Below are 22976 nucleotides of genomic sequence, written 5' to 3' on the forward strand. Positions count from 1 at the left end.
TGCACACGACAGGCTATACATGGCGGTCAGTGATTATGCTGTTACTACTACTACCTGAGATACTTTACTATTACTAATACTACTAACTGTTTCCTCTTCTTCACTGCTGCTGTTGTTACTGCTATTAGTATTACTTCTATATTTACTAGTTTTACTTTAGCGACTCTATTGACCTAAACTAACCGGAAAAGAGTGAAAACTAACAAGTTTAGTAAAATCAAGAAGTAATCTTCTTCCTGTTGATACAATGTTAACAATTAAAATCGAACTCCAAAAGTATAAAATGTTCCAAATGAATTCCAGTGGTGTTCCAGATGGTTTCCAATCTTGAATGTGCTGATTTGATAATAGATTGGAATAGTGTTGACGTGCTTACTAGCGTGGTGCCTCTGTATGAGTTCACAGTAATCTCAAAATATTGATTTAGTCTGCAAGTATTAATGAAGTATGTAATTTAAATGAGTAATTTAAAGAAAAAAAATCCTCTCAAATATTATCTGTAAACAACTAAAGGACTGATTCCACTTCTGATGTTAGAAAAGGAATGACTAATTCTGATGTAAACAACCTTAATATGAAAACCTAGTACACAATAACAGGACCGGGATGGGGGTCAAATGTTCACCTCCATAACATTCTAGACTGTAAACAAGGTCGTATCTTGCACCTAAATTTCAGTAAAGAACATGGTATCTGGTAGACAAGGAAAATCATTGTGTTCGTTTACCTAAAAGTAATAATTATATTAAAATATTTTGTACAATTATAGGGTAAAATTAGTTTGTATATGTTGTTTTCGAAATTACCACGACAAACAATAATTATAGAAAAAACAATACAAAATACATATTGAATATAGATAACATAGCATTATAGTCTTCATCTTTGTATATTTCTAAAGATGTTTATGTTATTGATATTAGTAGTATTACCTTTAGTGTTTGCTTCTGATGCTAACCTCTCCTACTACTACCGTGGTTACTATTAGTGGTATTATTTCTTCTGCTGCTACTAATGCTAACTCTGTGTTTTACTTCTACAACTGCTGTTGTCGTTACCTTTTATGTTACTTCTATTACTGCTAACTTCTTAATGTACTATTACTGGTACTGGTAGAACAACAACAACAGCTACTACTGCTATTAATGCCACTGTTGTTATTATTACTACTAGTAGTAATACATCATGACTATCTGTACTGACTTCTTCTTCCACGTCTAGTAAATGCAGGCTAAACTGCAAAGGTTCTGGGTGTGAATGTCTTGGTGCTTGGGTAACAGTTTAGTCACAAGTCCAAAAGTATAAAATGTTCCAAATGAATTCCAGTGGTGTTCCGGATGACTTCCAATTTTGTATGTGCGGATTTGATAATAGACTGGAATAGTGTTGACTTGCTTACTGGCATAGTGTAACACAGTGATATAAAAGAACAGAAAAAAGCTCGCTGGGAAAATTATGGCAACACGCGCATATGTATTGGTGACCAGCATGAACGATGGAATGAAATGAAGTCCACTTTAAGCCTGAAAATTGATCGAGAGGTCGCCAAATTCTTGCTGAATAGGTGAGTCACAATTTTGCAATGAACAGCCAATTTGTAATACCGCCATTTATTTCTCGTAGTTAATTCTTTATCATAGCTTTTAAATTAACATGTTTTATATAAACTGACATTATTATATTAATTTTGCAATAAAATGTTTGAGCCCTGCGTCAATATAGCCTGTACAGAGCATATCGCTTGACACACGTGTAAACCATAACATGTATACTACAGCTACTGCTGCTGTTTTTGAGGCTACCATCTTCATTTTCGCAGCAGGCATAAAACGTTATTTAGAGGCAAGCAATCACTAGTTTTTTTTAAAATATATAATGTAAATGGTAATGATTATAAAGGAAAGTAATGAATACAGTTGAGAACATTTTATGCATGCAAATTTGTGTAAAGTATATAGCATTAGTGTGTCTAATGAAACGTTTATTTTTCCTGGGTACATTAGTTATGAATTGAATGGCAGTGCAAGGAAAACGGTAAGATTCATCAGAAACAAAGGAATGTTACAGAAGACATGGTCACAATTTCTACACCTGGGCCAATAGTTCATTGGATACCGATTCCTGCTGTGTCTGATATAACCACATCAGAATTAGATATGGTAGCTGTGTAAGTATTACTACATTTTATTAAAGTTTTATGTATATTTACTTGTTTAAAAATGTTTTGGAAAATGCATATCTAAGGAATTTATTTACTACATGGAAATTTATCATTCTATATTTGTGGAATAGTTTGCAGTTGGTAAAGATTATACATTTTTTAAAAATATGATACGTTATTTTCTTTTGACTTTCATAGATTTAAACAATGACTTAGAATATTTTTGTTGTAAATTATTTGCTGGCATTTGTAAACATAAATAACAAACAACGTGAATCATTTGGGGAGAAAAGAGTTCATAAGTAACTAAAGCAGAAGATATAAAATTTCCTTGTGTCATTGTTTGCAAATGATATTTGCTTTATAACTAAATGCTTCTCATCATGCAGTGGGTATTTTAGTTATAGGGCCTCAAGGGAGAATAGTCATTAACTAAATGAGTCATCCTCTGTAAATCAAATATGAGTATTATTATTATTATTATTATTTATTGATGCATTATATCTCATTCATTCCCATCATAATAACCATGATAAATGATAATGCTTTGTTCATGTCGAATGAACTGCTACTAAGACAAGCCTCCGTATGATAAATGGAACCAAACTAATGCACGACATCCAAGCAAACCTTACAACTTGCTTACCTCCTACAGCAGAATAACTCGATAACTGCCTGCGTTCATTGCTCGACAAACATGCCCCAGCTACCAAGTGCAGAGTATCAATTCAAAAGTGTTATCCGTGGTATAGCAGTGATAGGGACCAGCTTCGCACTGCTAAAAGAGACCGCCATAAAGCTGAGAGGCTTTGGCTTTCCACCACCCACTATTCATAAGCAAATCTATGAAGCCGCTAAGAAGAATGTCACAAATATAGTCCATGCAGTGAAATCAGCCCACTACACTTCTAAGATCATGGAAAGTTCCAGCTGAAAAGAGCTCTTCAAAATTACTAACAAGCTAATGTGAAGGAACAAATCTACACCACTTCCAACTACCTTATCTCCAGTCGACCTTCCAAACATGTTTGCGAATTTTTTCCATGACAAAGTACAAACCATTTGAGATAAGCTTGACGCCACAATTTCAAATGACTCGTCGTCACCGTACAGTTGGGATACAGAATTTGAACGGCAACCATTAGCAGCATTTGAACCTGTCTCTATGGATTTCGTACATACAATCCTGATGAAGTGTGCACGAAAGTCATGTGAACTTGACCCAATTCCAACATCACTGCTACTTGAGTGTTTGGATTCAGTATTGCCTTCACTAACTGATGTTATTAATACCTCTCTCTCACCCAGGGAATTCCCTTCATTTTTCAAGACTGCCATTGTAAAGCCTCTGCTAAAGAAACCAACACTAGACCATAGCGATTTAAAGAACTACCGACCAGTTTCTAATATCCCATTCATATACAAAATCTTAGAAAAGATTGTTCTATCCCAGCTTGCCTCATCTGAATTCAAACAGTCTTTTTAACAACATACAATCTGCAAATCACCCTATGCCACAGTACTGAAACTACTATTCTAAAAGTAGTTAATGACATTCTCTCTGCGTTGGTGAGCGGAAAGATTACAGTCCTCAGCCTTCTTGATTTGTCTGCAGCATTTGACACAACAGACCATGATATATTACTTCACCGTCCCCAGCATGTATTTGACATTCACGATACAGTCTTACTGTGGTTCAAGTCCTACTTGGTGAACATGACACAAATCTTATCTGCAAATGGAATACACCCCAGCCCAGTTGATTTATTTTGTGGTGTTCAACAGGGGTCTGTTCTTGGACCTGTTCTCTTCATTCTATAGACTCAATAGCTATCAAGTGTCATAGATCATCGTCCAGTGTCTCACCAATTGTACGCTGATGACACCCAAATGTACAAATCCAGCCACCCAACTTAAGTTGATTACACCGTCCAAGATGTAGAGAGGTGCATTTCTGATGTGAAATCATGGATGACATGTAACAAGCAGCAGATGAATGATGATAAAACTGAGGTTATTCTGATCACAACAAAAGGACTTTCTCATTCACATCCTTTACCTCAGAGAATAAATATCAGCAACACCAACAATAAATTCACACAATCAGTACGAAACCTAGGTGTTACTCTGGACAGTACTCTCACATTGCAGCAACATGTCATGAACATATTCAAGGCTGCAGTTGATGCTACTAAAATACTTGTGTTCATTAGTACTTTCAAGACTGGACTATTGTACCTCAATTAAGTCTGCTTCATCTCAATATCTGCCTCAGAAACTTCAAAACACAGCTGCTCGGATCATTCTTAGAGTACCACGATCAGATCACGCCTCCCCGCTGCTCTGTACCCTATATTGGCTATCCATTTGATCCATAATTAAACACAAAATTTGTTCTCTGTGCTACATTTCACTGTCGGACTTTAGTCCAACATACCTATCCAACCTCACCCATGTGCACACACCAGCAAGATACTTATTCCTCTTCTGACAATCGTATACTCATTATTCCCACTATGAAAACAAAGTTATATGGACAGCGTTATTTTGCATACCAGGGCCTAGCAACGTGGAATGAATTGCCCACTGAATTTAGACACAAAGAAACAGTGATCCCATTCAAGAGTGCTCTCAAACCTCACTTATTGCGACTGCAAGAACAAACTTAAAGACCTAAAGATGTTTCCTACCTGAAATATTCTTAGCATGTGTTTTATGTTTTCTAATTTCATGGTGTTTGTTTTTGTAATCATATCATAATATATGTTTTTTATATATCTTATAGGTGTTGTCTAATGTTGTAAAGCACTTAGAGCTTTTTAAGATTAGGCGCTATACAAAGTCTTCATTATTATTATTATTATTATTAATTTCAAAATTTTGTTTTTAGAGATACAGCCTTGTCTGGAGTTGAAGAATTTCAGGAGAAGGAGAGTGTTTTGATGGGAAAGTCTACAAGTTCTATCAACCCATTTAAGTAAATATACTAACAACAATAATTGTGATACATACATAAAAGGAGAGTATTTATGTAGCAAACTAAAACAACTACCATTGTGATTCATGCATGATATATATAACCTAACTATAAACAATTTGTCTAATATATAACCTCTTTGACAGGGTTCAGTCGGCGTTTTTAATTATAGCGGACACTAGACAAACTTGTTAAAGTTACGCAGCTTATTTCTTTCATGCAGCCAGACATTCAACGTCAGTGGACTATCTGTTTTATTAAACACGTTAAAATTATTAATCCTTTATCATTTCTGCATGGATTAAATATAGGCCGTTCTATAGAATGTGGGTGGTAGTAGTGCGGCAAGCGTACATACGCAGGTGGGGAATGTGTAAAAAGGTATGCATGTGTACAGGGATGGGGGGAAGGGGTCAAGCTTTGCCAGATTGTTGCGTACATACTAAATAGATGGCCTCTGAAGAATTTTCTGTTTTCACTTACCTGTCCAACTGATATAAACAGCCACTGACTCAAAATTATAATTTTCTGATTTTTTTAATCATACTTTTTTCTTTTGAAAGTAACAACTTTCCCATACCTGATGCGCTTTCCGACACACACAAGCAATTTCTAAAAATGTCCTAAAAACCTACCAAAATTGCAAAGCTTGGTATGAGAGAGGGGAATGAATATTATTATGTTTTTTGTTTTTTTTCTGGTCTTACAATGGAAGTTTCTGAGAGTAACTTTCAAGCAGATAGCCTAATGTCAGATGAAGATTATAAGCCAAATTTAAATCTTTCATTCAGGTAATACAAATTTTAGTATCTTTTCAATAAAGAATTTGTATTTGATTAAAATGTTATCATGTATGTAACTGTGAAACAGATAGTGGAACAACAATGAAGCTACTATCATACTGCCTGATAATATCATTGGAAATGTTTTTCATCAGAATCTCTGAATATTCATATGAAATCCAACACATTTTAGATTTGTATACTAAAACTTCATAAGATATAACCTTCTCTTCTTAGAGCATTTTATGAAATGTCATAAATATGTCATTTTATCTTCAAGACCAGACAGTAACATTTGTTTGGAAGATGCTAAAGAAGAAGACACAAATGATGAGGATGATGGTAGTGATCAACCAGAAATAGAAGGACCTGATATTTGGCGTATTGATACTGTGAAAATACATTTAACTTTGTTGGTGACAGTCTTTTTATAGTTTATTACAGTGCACTTCTAAGATTCATCAGATTTATCAATATTCCTTTTACTTTTACAAAGATACATTTACTCCATTACTATCAAAACTGTTAGATGTGCTCTGAAATGTATCAGAGTTTGAAAACTGGAGGATGTTACTCACATTATATTACTATAGATGTTGTCAGCATATCAGTTAAGGTATAAACTAATGTTCCTGAATTGTTAGACTTTTTTATGCATACGGTACTGGTGGTCATACATATATGTTTGCTGTTAATGTCAGTGGGTTCACATTTAGTAAATGGCAGAATAAAAATAAACATATATGTAGGTAGAAGTTCCTATTTATTACACAAAACTGTCACACTAAATATAAAAAAGAACTCTTTATGGTATGTAAAATAAATTAGGTTTTGTATGTATCTAAAGGTTTGTGTATATGGACATTGTGTCAAGAAATTGAGTTCACAGCCTCTGCTAATAGGCAACTACATGGTGGCGACTTACTTTTGGCATCTGCCATACAAATAAATGTTTTCAGTACCTTCAGAATATTGTCACGTTTGTAAAATTTCTGAAGCTACCTATTTTAAGATTTGACATTTCATAAATTTCAAAGGACGTATTTAATTCCATCCATTGACCAATATTGGATTGACCATCAGGAACACATATTAAAATCATTACATGGAAAGGAAGGTGTAATTCTTTGTAAGTCAAATTTCAGTTAATATAACTAAACCTCAAAGTTATCTGAAACATTTAGCTATATCCAAGATATACATGTCCTTTAAAATTCAAAATATCATGAAAACACCTTTCACCCAAGTAAAGAAACATAGCGATTGGTGTTGTTTTATCGTCATGTTCATCACTTGGTTTTCATATCAATTGTAATCAGTAATATTGCTCATAGATCAGTGAAGGCAAATCAAGGTGTTCAGTGTGCTTACCTTGCTACTCAGGGTCTCTTAACATTATACCAAATATTTTGTATCTTATCTCATCTTAATACTGTGACTTGAAATTTGATCATTCGGCTTGTAAGCGTATTTTGAAATTTAGGTGGGAAAATGAAATTTAGGTGCGGTAAGCTGGATTTCAGCATTTAGTCAATAATGTCAGGCTAAATCCCAGCTCTGATCATTGGTTACTCAAAAACAACATGGTATTTATTATTATAAGATAGCTATTATTATTATTTATTACAAATGCTTTTATGAAACTTGGGGACAATACGAACTGCATCCTGGTATTATGGGGATGGTAAAATGGACAGCCCTGGACATTCAGCCCAGTATTGCACATACATATTCATGGAAAATTCCAGCTAAAAAATTGTGTGCATCATAACAATGGACAAAAGAATGACAGACAGGAAAAGCACAAACTAAGAAAAGGCATGCTTTGTAAAAGGGTTGAATTTCTTAAAGAAAATAAAATAAAAATTATAGAAGTCGTCACATATTCACATTTACAGATTACTGCGCTGATGAATAAGTTGGATGTTGCTTAATTGCTCAGATATAATGAAATGACCCGAACGTATGCACATGTTTATTTTCTTGATAAACAACAAATATAAATTATGATAAAAAAATTTAATATAAAAATATGATGTATCAACATGTACTGAATGCTGGCCAGAAATATACATCATCCTGAGTGATACCTAATATCAAAATTCAATCTAATGCCACTTCATGAAAATAATGTGCATCCCTCTTTCATTATGTACATGACATTTGATTGATAATGAATTGAAACTCTAACGTCCTTTGCCAATACCACCAATATTGGTTTCTGCTGCACGTGTGCACTAACAGTGATCAATAGTATTAGGTTTACATTAGAAAGATAACCACATTCAAACAGTCACAATAAGTTATATTCAAACAATCAGAATAAGTTATATTCAATCACAATATATATATATATATATATATATATATATATATATATATATATATATATATATATATATGTAGATATAGATAGATAGATATAGATATATATAGTTAATCTATATTACTCATAACAGGTTATATAGTTGGTAAACATGGTATACTGACAAACAATGTTGTGACCATTGACTCCTTCAATATATATATATATATATATATATATATATATATATATATATATATATATATATATATATATATATATAAGTACCTAGCTACCCTGATATTAAAACAAATGCAATCTGAAACACACATGGGGGTGGGGGTTGAGCTTAAGTACAATATCTGTTTCTGTGTAGTAGTTTGTTTAGGTGATGTACTAAAGTTTGCCATTGAGCAAATGATAATCACTTTAGTCAAAAGCATATAAACCAACACAGGATAATAAAACATCAATGTAATGGCTTGTTTTTTGGACTGGGATGTCTAATCGATCTGTTATAGTAATGGTAGACTAGTTCCTCATACAAAAGTCAGTTTTATGACTTTTCTGGAACAATGCATAAACTGTAAAATAACTCTCAATTAATGTAAAGATGGAGACTGACGGACAAGTCACTTCTGGATGCAATGACAATGACTTCAGCAGATAGGTCCATCTATAAATTTGCAATAAACTTCTGAGAATTATATAATATAGTAGCAATATTTATAATGTGGATAGAGAAAGAGTTTTCTAATTATGCCATAATTATTCTTAGATGATATGTATCAGTTCTTGATACCTGACTATACTCCTGAATTAAAGTTATGTCTGTACGTGCACATTTGTAATTATATAAGTTTAGTAAATTTCATAAGATATAACAGCTAGTTTTACAGTGTATGAAGTTGTATACATTCATTAGGGTTTTCATATAAAGGGCATTATTTCTGTGGTGAACGAACACATTTGAAAGAAATGAAAATGTGATGCTTTAATTGGTGTCAAGTATGTTTGATTTAGTTGTAATCAGATGCCATTTGATGCATATATGTGTTATAGCATTCAAAGTCGCTTTTGATGAACTAGTATTTTAGACTTAAAAATGTAATGGAAGTTTCCAGAGCCATTTTGTTTGTATTGAACTGCCATAGTTAACGAGCAGTATTATGCTTGATAGACTAGTATCATAGTGTTTGTAGTTCTGTTGATATTTACATACCGATCTGTATTCATGAAACACAAAAATAAGTTTTCCTTTCTCAACTCAGTATGAATATGCATTATTTATCATTTGACTTGATGTGTATATGCAAGAATACAATCATGTTCACCCTCTACTGTTGTACCTTACATCCTTTGCATTCCAAGACAATGCTATTCAACTTTAAATCTTCCTAGTTTTTAAATACATTTTCTGTATAATACCAGTAAATGGTCTTCTCACATTTGCTTTTAAAACAGAGCCATACATATAATCATTATTTGGCGGATAGGTAGCTAATGTTAACAAAACTTGTTCATGCAAAGTAAAATTGCATAATACAAAAGAAATGCTTTATACAACTTAAAATAAAATCACGAGTTCCTAAGAAAGAGAATCCTACCAAGACATTAATATCTAAAATCAGGTACTGAATATCTAATATATTTAAGGACAAGTTTTAAAGTAAAAATTAAGATGTATGCCTAATAACAGAATTTCTCACCCAAGTGACCAAGAAATCTAGGAGTTTTGCTAATGCTGCTTTTTTATCTCAGCCTGGCTGTCTACTTTTAAAAAGAAACACCCTTTCTGTCTTCTGTTTTGCCAGATGGAGTATATATATATATATATATATATATATATATATATATATATATATATATATATATATATATACTCCAAGAACTTTGCTCATGAATCAACTTAGTTTCTCCAACTTTGTCAACACACCATACAAAGTATTTTGAGACAGATACAGATACAAGAGGTTGATCTATTTAGCAGAACTTCAGACCCACAGGTAATACATATCACTGGTTAAAACAAACCAAATTATCTCAAGAACTACTGCAAATCCAGCAACACCCAGAAATGTGTTATGTCAAAATTGTTTTTGTTTCTCTTAAAAAATTTTCAAACATCTGGATCTGCTCCATCTGAGATTGCAAATGAAAACGTGTGCACTCGCTATTTCACAAGATTTATATGTAGCATACCATTACATTAGTAATAGCTATACTTGCCACTTTTCCAGGATATAAAATATAAATTTCTAAGTAAGTCATCAATTCTAAAAAACTCCTCGAAGTCATTACATATCTATTTAGAACTGTGCACCAAGCATTGTACTACACGGTATCATGCTGATGCATACCATATAATGTTTTCCAAATTGATGAAAGTTACAAGTTAGGAGTATGTAAGCTATTAATTACTTATTATTACTTTTAAAGGACATCCTTCAATTAAATGTCATAATGTCTCACTGGACAGTTTATCTGGTGACTTTTCATCCAACAAGGACATATTGCAGAACAATGAGAATACTTTTACACTGAAGATACAAATAAAACCAAACTAATGATTTTTGTAGAAAGCATACGTGTGAGATTTTGACTGAGGCAATCAGGTTAATTCCTATTGCAACTGGTGGCTTTTATACTGAACCAACCCTGCCGCCAACCCCTATTTTGAATATTTTCCTGTGACAAGGCAGCTAAAAGAACACTGGTCAACAGTGAAATCATTACTGACTTGAAAAGGCCCTAATCTGTAGTATTTTGGTGTGCCGAACACGAATATAACCGTGAAAAATTTGTATTGGCTCTCGTTTTGAAGATATTCATATACCTCATTTTCTATGTTTCACTGTGTAAATTTCTCCAGTAGGACTGCAGCAACATCCGGAATAATGATGTAACATTGCATAATACCATCATGCTCACATCATCCACAGTTGATTGCATCATTTTCTGATGCAATGCAATACTAATGCCATGCGGCTGCTGAAGTAAGTTGACGTCAGCAGTGTACTATACATGTGTAGGCCTATTATACTAATGCCAGGCGGCTGCTGGAGCTGACGTAAGCAGTGTACTATATAAAGCCCAATCAGATAGGTTCAGCATTTAAAATATTTTAGACGTTGTGCGAGACAGTTCAAGCTACTGTTACATAAAACTTATTATTTTATCCATTTACGTACAATAAAGAACAGTAATGCCTCGAAAGTGTGTTAATACCGCGGACAATTTTTGCTATATTTGTGGGGAAGTGACATTTGCCAACCAGAAGAAAAGTATCAATTCTCAAGTGAAGAAGGCATATCATCTTTACTTCGGATGCAAGGTTGGTGACCAAGACAAGCCTTGGGCTCCGCATATATGCTGTGCTACATGTACAAAACAGCTTTCACAGTGGTTGAATTGCAAAAGGTCATCAATGCCGTTTGCAGTCCCAATGGTGTGGAGAGAGCCAAGCAACCACCTAAATGACTGTTACTTCTGCTTGGTTCCTCCTCTTTCCGGCGGAATAACGAAGCGAAAGAAGTAGAGAATAGTCTACCCAAACATTCCGTCTGCATTGAGACCAGTTCCACATGGTGAGGGACTTCCTATTCCAGAACCTCCAGCAGAATATTCTCTTGATTCATCTGACGAAGACAAAGGTGAGTCGACCTGTTCTTCTCCTGGTCCATCAGCATGCAGTGATCCAGATTTTCACTGTGGTGCATCATCAACCCCACACAGAATAACACAGGAAGAACTAAATGACCTGATTCGTGATTTGGACTTATCAAAGAACAAGGCAGAATTGCTAGGATCAAGACTCCAACAATGGAATCTTCTAGAAGAAGATGTCACAATTACTGCATATCGAAAGCGCCACCAGCAATTGGAGCCTTTCTTCAGAAAGGAAAGTAATCTGATATTCTGTTCCGATATTGAGGGCCTCATGAATGCTTTAAAAATCACTCATGACCCACAAGAATGGAGACTATTTGTGGACTCTTCGAAACTGAGTCTCAAGGATGTGCTTTTGCACAATGGAAACATTCTTCCATCTATTCCAGTAGCGTATGCTGTCCACATGAAAGAGACATACGATAACTTAAGGCAGCTACTGAATTCCATTGAGTATAACAAGTACAGCTGGCACCTCTGTGGTGATTTGAAGGTAGTTGCCCTTTTAATGGGACTGCAGCAAGGATATACAAAATACATGTGTTTCTTATGCGAGTGGGATAGCCGAGCAAGGGAAATGCACTACATGAGGAAGGAATGGACTCACAGGCAGAATGTAGCCATTGGAGAGAAGAATATCCAACACCCAGCTCTGGTTGAGGCTCAGAAAATCTTGCTACCACCCCTTCACATCAAACTAGGTTTGATGAAGAACTTCGTGAAAGCCATTGACCGGACTTTGCCAGCATTCCGATACCTGCATGAAAAATTCCCTCGACTCAGCGAAGCAAAGATTAAAGAGGGAGTTTTTGTGGGTCCTCAGATTCGAGAGCTTTTCAAAGATGACTGGTTCAACAACATGCTGGAAGGTGACGCGAAACAAGCATGGAATGCTTTTCGCCTAGTTTCTACAAACTTCCTCGGAAATGTTAGGGCAGAAAACTATAAGGAACTAGTAGAAGACATGTTGATGAAGTATAAGAAACTTGGCTGCAATATGTCTCTAAAGATTCACTTCCTTCATTCCCATTTGGATTTCTTTCCTAGCAACTGTGGTATTGTTAGTGATGAACACGGCGAACGTTTTCATCAAGATATCGCAACAATGGAACAAAGATACCAGGGAAAATGGTCCACTACAATGCTGGCTGACTACTGCTGGACACTCCTCAGAGATGCTCCCGAACAGCTGTACAAGAGACATGCGAAGAAATCTAAGATGTAGTCAATGACTTGATTTTTTATAGGTAGGCTATTACAGTTGACCTTTTACTATTGGAATGCATTTCGTTATGTAAACATTAATTTCTTGCAGATTACAAAAAAACTAGAGCCAATTTTGCAATTTGACTGTCATATTCGTGTTCAGCACATAAAAATTGATAAGAATTGACTAATTTTATTTCAGTAACATGACTTTTGTAAAAATTTGTTGTCCAGTGGAATCAGTATGTGCCTTGCACATGCATCAAGTTCACTAGTACTATAACAAATTAGCATACTTTTCATCACCACTCAACCATCGGGATTTTTTAGATATTTACCTCTGTAGCAGACACATGTAAATACGTAAGCCAATTCGGCTGCTCATTAGCAGCCCAAGTTACGCATTTGATCTCCAATGCTCGTCAAACTGACAGGCAGTCAACATCAACCATCCCATTTCCAAGCCTAACCGAAGTAAATCTCAACCGCATTACAGATTTGCTTCTGTGTAAATTTGTAAATGATATGCTTTTGATGATTAGGTTCATGTCTTCTACCTTAAAAATTAGGAAGGAGTCAAAACAGGAAACTATCCAGTATTTCCTTTTTTTAAAAGCAGCATATAAAGTTATAATATATTTAGGTATTTATTCTTACTTTGATATAAGAGTACAATACCTGATGACTTTATATAAAGTGAGAGGCAATAATAGTACTTGCCTAATATGTGTTGAATCTGCTATCCATATTACAAACTTGCAGTGTTCTTTTAATAGGAACAATTGGGTGAGAAAAATAATCTAAGTCAGTGTTTGTACCAAGACAATGAAATCCCAATCTTTGATGGGGGTTTTCTTCTCTTGGTGCAAACCCCAATATAGATTATATTATTCACACATCATATCACTGGAAAAATCACCCAAGTCTTCCTTGAGTAAAGCCACAGTACTGGCCAAAACAATCTGGGTGTTTATCCTTTATACGCCATACACAGCAGCTTGGAATGACAGGTCTGTTGCCAGCGCCAAGGTATATGTAAGTCCTTAAAATAAACTGCCTATAAGCAGCATGCCTTTACCACCAAGTTGCAATCGTTATCTTCTTCTGCTGCCAGAACAAAATTGCCTATACCTCTGTGCAACAATGAGCATGACTTCGTCTAAAAGAACCAGGTCGAAGTCCTGCGGAAATTTAAAAAATTGTCAGTATAAAATATTCCAAAAAGATAAGAGCATTAAATGTTCTGTGGGAAAATAATGATTCTTCTGTTATGTAATGAAGCAAACATATAATGATAAACAAGTGTTTTAATCAGCTGCTTAATTCACTAAAAGTAAATTATAAATAACAAAAATATTAACTCAATTGAGTCAGATTACAGTCACGAGACTTATGGAGAGTAGAACTACAAAGACAATATACCAAAATTACTTACATGAAGCCTTGAATAGCAGTTTGGCATTATTTGTTTGCAGCACTGCTTTTAATCATCAGTAGGCATTTCACAGCAGTTATTACATATGTACCAACCTGGTGATTCACCTCTTGGTCTTGGATGGCATCATTGTTGCTCCGTTGATGAGCCATTTATCACTTCAAAGACTATGTTGGGGTGTTTTTGGCATATTTAAGCCTAAAGTTTATCTTTTCCTTACTTTGTCATTTTGGCTATTCTTATAAGAAATAAATTCAACAATTTAAAAAGAAACTGACAAAAAAAATAAATCATAAATTTACAAGTCTTAATACAAACGCTAACTGTAATGGATAACAAAAATAATGTTTACCTTCAACTTTTGATCCCTGGCTTCATCTGTAGTAGCCACTTTTGTCCTGCTAAGCGATGGTCCTTGTTTTCCTCTTCCTCTCTTTGTAACCCTTCTGCTACCCTACTTGACTCCCTTCCTGTAATTATTCTACTAGACTCACTTCCTGTGCCCCTTGTAATAGACTACCTTCCTGTATACCTATTCTTCTAACATCTCTTACTTGATGTTGGTCTGGGCTGTCAGTACTGTTATGAAGTGATGATGTCTGAGATCCTGATTCACTTACTGTTATCAGAAACCTAGAATTAAATCATATTTGATAAAAGGCAGAAAAATCACAAGTTTTTTAATTGTAATATGGGGGGGGGGGGCGTATTAATTATTATTTTTAATTGCACTTTTGTCGAAGCTAATATTTTGATTTTTAATTGCACTTTTGTCTAAGCTAATACTTCTATCACGTAACAATGTACCACATGTTTCTAACTGACAAAGCCATGAAATGGATATTTATTTAGAATGGAACTTGCCCACAATACTATTATTTTATTATTAGTATTATTACTGAAGCATAAGAACAAATACGCAAATCACATCGAGTATCGGATACTAGAGCCTGAGGTGGTGATGCAAATTTACAAGATAATCAACATCATTCTGAGTCAAAGAGGCGACTTTAGCGAGATCTTTTAATAGCGGTTCTGACTGCAATGATACGAATTGTCATATTTGTATTTAGTTTATCTTGCAACGTAACACACAGTCTCACAAACACAAGTAATGCGGAATCGGAATTTCAAGAATTGCCCCTTAAAGGAACCCCTTATCGTCATGATACTCCATCATATTGCCTTTTTTGCCTACTTTTTGTAATTTATTATATACAATGAGAAATCTATAATCAATACATATATTGCGCGTGACTATAAAGAACCAAGGAGAAGGACAGACGAAGACATATGAAGAATAAAGCAATAATTACATCAAAAGAAAAATACAGGTTTACCTCGACTGCCATATTTCTTGACACGCGTCACGTGACACTGCGACTTCGGGTAATATCGGTAAATTCCGTTTCCGCATAATTAATTAGCAATTCGTATATACGTGACAAGAACATTATTTTATTTTCATTGATTAAACTGACAGTTTTACACTTTATAAGCTGAATGATGTGTAATTACTCATTATTTGTACTATACTTTTCATAATATCATTCATTTGCAAGAGCATAAAAAGTCGAAAAACTTAGGTTGTATGCCTTTAACTACTTCTTGTATAAATACCATGAGTAAAATTATTCAACTTCATCTCATCATTCTGCAATACAATTTAATATTTGGTGTTTAGCAGCACACAAGAACATGATAGGCTATTTACAGAGACGAGACACAACAAAAGCCGTCCAGACTTGGTCTGGGAATGATTCCAATATCTGTTTTTCTGTTCGAGAGTCCGACACTCTGAGTCATCATTTATCCTTCTCATGGCTGCTGTAGTTCAAAATAAAGATGCCCTTTAAATATGCAATCCAGATAATATAGAAAATTTGTCTCGGTTCCCATAATTTTAAGGTTTAACTGTTCCTACCCAATATAAAGGCATTTCAATTTCATTGCATTCTCTGACCTTATGGAAACTCACACATTTGTGCGCACATATAATATAAATTACGTTGTTATAAACAAAATGACTAATCATTGTAGATATTTTCGCAAATACATATCAGCGAACTAAATTTTAAAACGTTGACGTAACCGAGGAAACATTTAGCCGTATCAGCAGAGGAATTTTAATGCAAACGTAAGCGCGTCAACCTGGGGGAGCTGTATCTCGTGCAAGGAGATTTGTCTTGTACATGATAAGGTTAAATTGTAGAATGTAATGACAAACATCAAAAATACATTACTGTGACGGCAAAATACAGTGTTTGCATAAATATCCTCCACATTTTACATTTGTTGGTTATGTGGGCTCACATATCTAATTGCCTTGTCTGCTTACACTATTGCTTCTGCTATTACTGCTATTACTTTCTTTGTCTTCTATTAACCCTGTCACTACTGATGCAGATGATGTTAGTACTAAACTGATAGCATTCCTTTTAACTAGTACTACTACTATCAACTTCGTCATTTACCAGTGTTACTGCTACATCTACTATTTGTAGTAGAGTAGCTGCTATGATTATTACTCGTAGTAATAATACTTCTACTACTACTACTGATACTAACTTCTTTTACTACTAACACTACTTTTAATTGCAAGATGAATACAGAGGTTCTCGTTGGTGCTATATCTAAGTAAGATGAATTACTAGTAGAAACAATACTTATACTATTGTTAGTGATTCTAATTTCGTTTTCTACCACCACATCTTGAAATCGCAAAATTCGTACAGAGGTTTTCGTTGTGCTCTACACGTGTAAGTTGCCTGCTAATCAATGTGTGAAATTAAGTTACAATCTTGTAATGGTTTGTGGTCACTGACCAAATATTGTGCAGACATATCCATCGTTTCCAGAACATCACCAAGCTTATCAAAAATATAAAGTGTTTTCATGGTACTAGAAAAAATATTTTCATAGTAAGTGAGGTATATCAGAGGCTGTTGTCAAAAATGTGATTATCTAACGTGTTAGATTTTGTACAAAATGCGTTTACACATACACTGTACGCATTGGAATATACTTCCAATGCGTTTAAACATACACTGTACGCATTTGAATATATCTCTAAGGCGTTTAAACATACACTGTACGCATCTGCTATACCTTTTAGGTGTTTAAACGTACGTCAGTGATGTTATAAATTATGTTTCATGCGTTTGAACTTCGTAAACGTCATTTGTATAACAAACACGTTATAACTAATTTTAACATCTTTGTTGCGATATTCGTTGCGTTGAAAAGTACATCAGCGGCAATGACCTATGGATTAGAAGCGTGTTCTGATGATGCCGTTAATTTACTATATCCGTCTGTTATACGTTCTTGTATACAATTATAATATCGAATCATATTTAAATATTTTAGTTGCAATACCGTGTATTGTAACAGAAGTATATCATAGAATAATGTTTTTGTGTGCTAGATGTAATGCATGCATGATAATAGAAGTATATTAAAGAATAATGTTTTAGTGTGATAGATGTAATGCATGTATGGTAATATAAGTATATTACGGAAGAATATTTACATGTGTTTGTTGCAATTATTTTATTGTATTGGAAGTAAATTCTGGAAGAATGTTTTAATGTGTTTATCGCAATACATGTATTGCAATAGAAGTAAATTGTGAACGATTATTTTAACGTGTTTGTTGCAATATATGATTATAACAGAGGTGCGTTCCATTAGCATGTTTTAAAGTGTTAGTTACATCACAGATAAAGAAAATGTCTACACTGCTGTATACAGAGAATAAACTATATTACTAGCGACGTGGAGTGTAATATCGCAAATGGACAACCCACTAGTGACACTACCAGCGAAGTGGAGTGTATTATCTCAAGTGGACAACCCATGAGTGACACTACCAGCTGTTTCTACTTCACTACAAAACTTTGTCCTGACAATATTAGTAGTGATGTGGGGTACCCTAGCGACAATGGGACTTTAGTGTTAAAATAGGGTCGAGGCACTCTGGGGACAACGGGAATTTAACATGGGGAATAAAGGACAGGCACTCTGGGTGGGCCTGTCGAGGGCCAGTTAGTCTGTATGAAATTGAAATTGAACATGGTGGGTCTGTATAGGGACAATGAAAATTGAACATGGGAGATGGATACAGCACAGGCAATAGACAACATAACATTTTTTTAAAGAAATTAGGCAAGAAAGTCAATTTCCTTTGGAGACGTATGAATGGCCCTGAAAAGGGCATTTGGGTTCTTCTTCTTCTTGTTTTATTTTCTCCAGTTCTTCATCCGAATCCTGATTTTTCCTAATAATCTTTTCTTTTTCTTCTTCTTCTTCGTCTTCTTCTCATCATTTTCCGGCATCCAGTCAGCATGGCCCAACGCTTTGAACTTGGTCTGTATCTTCATCCATTTGTTGTTTATCCTTTCAAAGACTTCTTTTCCTTTATTTTTTCTCTTTCTTTTCTCTCTTCAGTCTAAGTGTCTTTGATCTTCTTGGCTTGTTCTCTCATCAATTTCCTCATCATTTCCTATCTTTTCATCAGTTGGTTTAAACACTATTTCACATAGGACCTCTCAGTCCACTCCAAAATATATGTTAAAAAACACCTGACTTCAATAGCATCATCAATGGCATGTTTCAGTTTACCCACTTTCACATAGTCAAGTTGTATCAAGCCTCTTAACTTTTCAACCTCCTCTTCAAGCATACATTCAATGAGATCCCTGGCAAGTTTTAGACTCGTCAGTTGACTTTTGACAAAGTCCTTCGTAACTGTATACATCACTCCTTCTCTAGCCTTTCCACAACATAGGCTGCATCTGTCATCCAGTACCAACTCTCCTTTAGCTCATTAAATAGTTCGATACTCATTTTGTTGGGTACTTCCGTAGAATGGCGCTAACAACTAACGCTTTGAGTTGTATTCTGGAAAGCACGGACGTGAAGGAAAACATCCCCTACTTTTCTCTTCTTATATTATCTATATTCACACTAACGTAATGAGACTGTAAAAACATGACCCAAATATACTATCCACACACATGAATCAGGAAAACAAACTCTTAATTTGCTATCCACAAACCCAAATATACTATCCACACACGTGAAGCAGCAAAACAAAATTTTACTTTAATATCCACACACCCGAAGCAACAAAAATCAAGCCCAAACCTACTATCAACGCATGGGAAGCAGCAAAAACATAACCAAAATATACTATCCACACACGTAAAACAGCAACCAAAAAAATGCCAAAAATACTACCCACACACTGGAAGCAGCAAAAACAAAACCATAATCTACTATTCACACACTCAAAGCAGCAAAAACATAAAAATAATCTACTATCCACACACGCGAAGCAGCAAAAAAAAAAAATTAAAAAATAAAAACCCAAACATGCCATCAACACAGAAGGGAAAGTTTAATAACCACACACTCTACTATTCACGTATACGTACGTGAGAGCTTACAAACCCCAATAATCTACTATCTACACAATAAACATACACTCTGAGTCAATCCAAACGATCAGTGGATTAGATTCGTCTAGTAGACTTTTATTTTTAAAGTCAGCTAGATATCCATATGTCACTGCTGTAACGTGGCGGCAAATTCAAAATGTTCGATATGTATTTGCAACCAAATGTCCATATATATATGAAAAATGGGGTGGGGATATTTAGAGGAAATCAGATTAGAAAACTGACTGCTATTTGTTTTAAAACAAATATGTAGTCCAAATTGTTGAATCTCAGAGCTGAAATGAGAAATGGTCATGCTTTGTATTATATTTTAAAAAACGATTCGAAAGCCTATATCAATATAGGTTTTGGGACTGATTTAACGAATTACAAGAAGACAAGTTGGTTTTACCGAAAATTCAGTCCTTGTTTATACAACAGTATTTAATTTTGAAGGTCTTTTGTCAAAATGTAATACAAACCTTTTGAGAATGTTTTTTAGATGAAAGATTTGTAACCAGATCGGGTTGGTTGAAAAATCATGTTTGGGATCTTATTGTCAAATATAAATTTATGGTTACACTCTCTTTGTTACAAGACAGTATTCTAATTATTTGCGTTATTTTTTAATACTATAATAGGAAATGTCTACTTATATAAGATGCATATATATATATATATATATATATATATATATATATATATATATATATATATATATATATATATATATATATATAATTCATTCGAATTTTAGGTTTGAAAGGAAACAAAACTAATTTATGTTCATTATGTCGTTCCCAGTTAGCAGCATAAAGCAGGTCAGCAAAATTAATTTAGAATTTTTATTTTGTAAGTTCAAATGACTTAACATGCCAATTTATAGGAATATAATCAAACTTGTTTCGTGTGATACATTTTGTGGTTTTGAACACGATCATCTTTTCTGGCTTAAAAGAGAAACCGCTTTGGATTTAGAATATGCATGTTTTATATAAAGTATAAGAAGATAAGAATTCTTTATTTCAGATTACAAAGTCCGTACGTCTAAATTAAAGTATAATTTAAAGTAAAAACATTGTAAACATAAAAGAACAAGTATACATATCCATCCGCAACAATTAATTGTGCCAGGCATTGTTAAGAATGACATAAAATTGCACATTTAAAGAGTAGCTTAACTAGTTGTTTTTTTCTTCATACATTCACTAAAGTTTGTCCACAGAGGAGCAGAATATATAGTGCAGCATTAAGATCTGAATAATCTAATTTTGATATTCAATGAACAATTCTTAAATTTACTCAGAAATATGTTTGTTCGAGTACACAAAAATTGGTAATGTCTCATCATATTCTCATTATCCGACTGATTGGGTTTCAAAATATAACCCAAATATGTATAACTGTTGACATATGTAAGAGCACTGCCGTTAAGATGTACAAGGGGACGAGATGGTAATTTGAAAGAAGTTGGCTGAAAGACCATGCATACTGATTTTTTTTTTTTGTATTATAGATGATATCGTCCTCAAATGCCTATTGTTCACATATCTTTAATAATTTCCTTTAACCTATAAGATAAGGACTTATAAATGACATATCATCAGCAAAACTAAAATTAAGGAACAACTCATCTGGTGACAGACGTAACCCCACGTGACACTGACCGAGCTTACGATTTAATGCCTCTATATATATATATATATATATATATATATATATATATATATATATATATATATATATATATATAACAAAGGGGAAAGAATACCCTCTGCCTCACCCCATTGGTTACATCGAAAGCACTGGATATTACACCTTCCCATCTCACAAATACAAATGTTTGCCATACCAGTTAGCTAAAGTATGAACTATATAGACTGGTATTTTAATATCAATGAACCTTTTAAAGAGTGCTCAGTGACTGACCCTACCAAATGCCTTGCTAGCGTCTAAAAAGCATTGAAAGACTGGGCTGCCGTGTTCTGCATAATAGCTAACAGTTTCCTTAAAGGCATATATGCATAAATCTGTTGAACGATGCTTCTTAAACCAAACTGATTATCCAAGATTGTGACTTCACATATGTGCAGTATGATGCATTCAAATATTTTTGAGATAATAAGACTCTAGTTATTTTTGTCCGCCAAGTTACCAGTTTTGCTCTTTAGTAGCGGTATAGTTTTGTGAAATCATCTGGTACAAAGTGATGCACAAACATACAATTAAATAAAATCATCAATAGCACATGAAGTATAGTATCTGAAAATGTAAAATGTTCCACATATAAAAAGTCTGATCCTGGACATTTAACGCCATTTTGTCTTGTAATTGCACTTTGGATCTCAGATAATGTGATTACCTCAATACAATCAGAAGGGGCGTTCAATGCTGAAAGCACATGTATCTTATCTGATTCCTTTTTAACACTATTGAGTAAGTCTTCAACATGATTTTTACACATGTTGCATATATTATTCTGACCATGGATCCCATCAATGAAAATTGGTAGTTTATTGGAAGTTGTCATAGCATTTTGTTTAACCTGCTTCCAGAAATCACGTTGGTCGACATTTTCAAAGTTTTGTGCTAGCGAGTCTGCTCTGTGTTTTACTTCCTCCTTCTTACATAATCTAATTGCATACTTAAATTGTACTGAGATGGCCGTGACGCGGTTTACCATTATCACGCCACATAAGGTAAGCATTTCGTGCAAATTCATGACGTTCTTTGACACAGTCAATCCAGCCTTTTATAACCCGGTGGCCGCGTTTGGATTTACTAGTCAAGCTATTACCATAGTTCGACAAATATTTCACTATATAACTGTATAATCCATTTATATGTTTCATATGCACCTGGTTAATGCAGCCGTGGTCATTACAGGTCGAAACACAATGTGGGATCTCAATCTTGCTTAATACGAATGCAGAAGTCTGAGTATAATTCAGTTTTTAATCAGAAGTAAGGTCTGGCCAATTTTTCGATGCTGTATTTCAA

Source organism: Sinohyriopsis cumingii, chromosome 14 (genome assembly GCF_028554795.1).
Source record: "Sinohyriopsis cumingii isolate HCF-2022 chromosome 14, ASM2855479v2, whole genome shotgun sequence".
In the NCBI taxonomy this organism is placed as follows: domain Eukaryota; kingdom Metazoa; phylum Mollusca; class Bivalvia; order Unionida; family Unionidae; genus Sinohyriopsis; species Sinohyriopsis cumingii.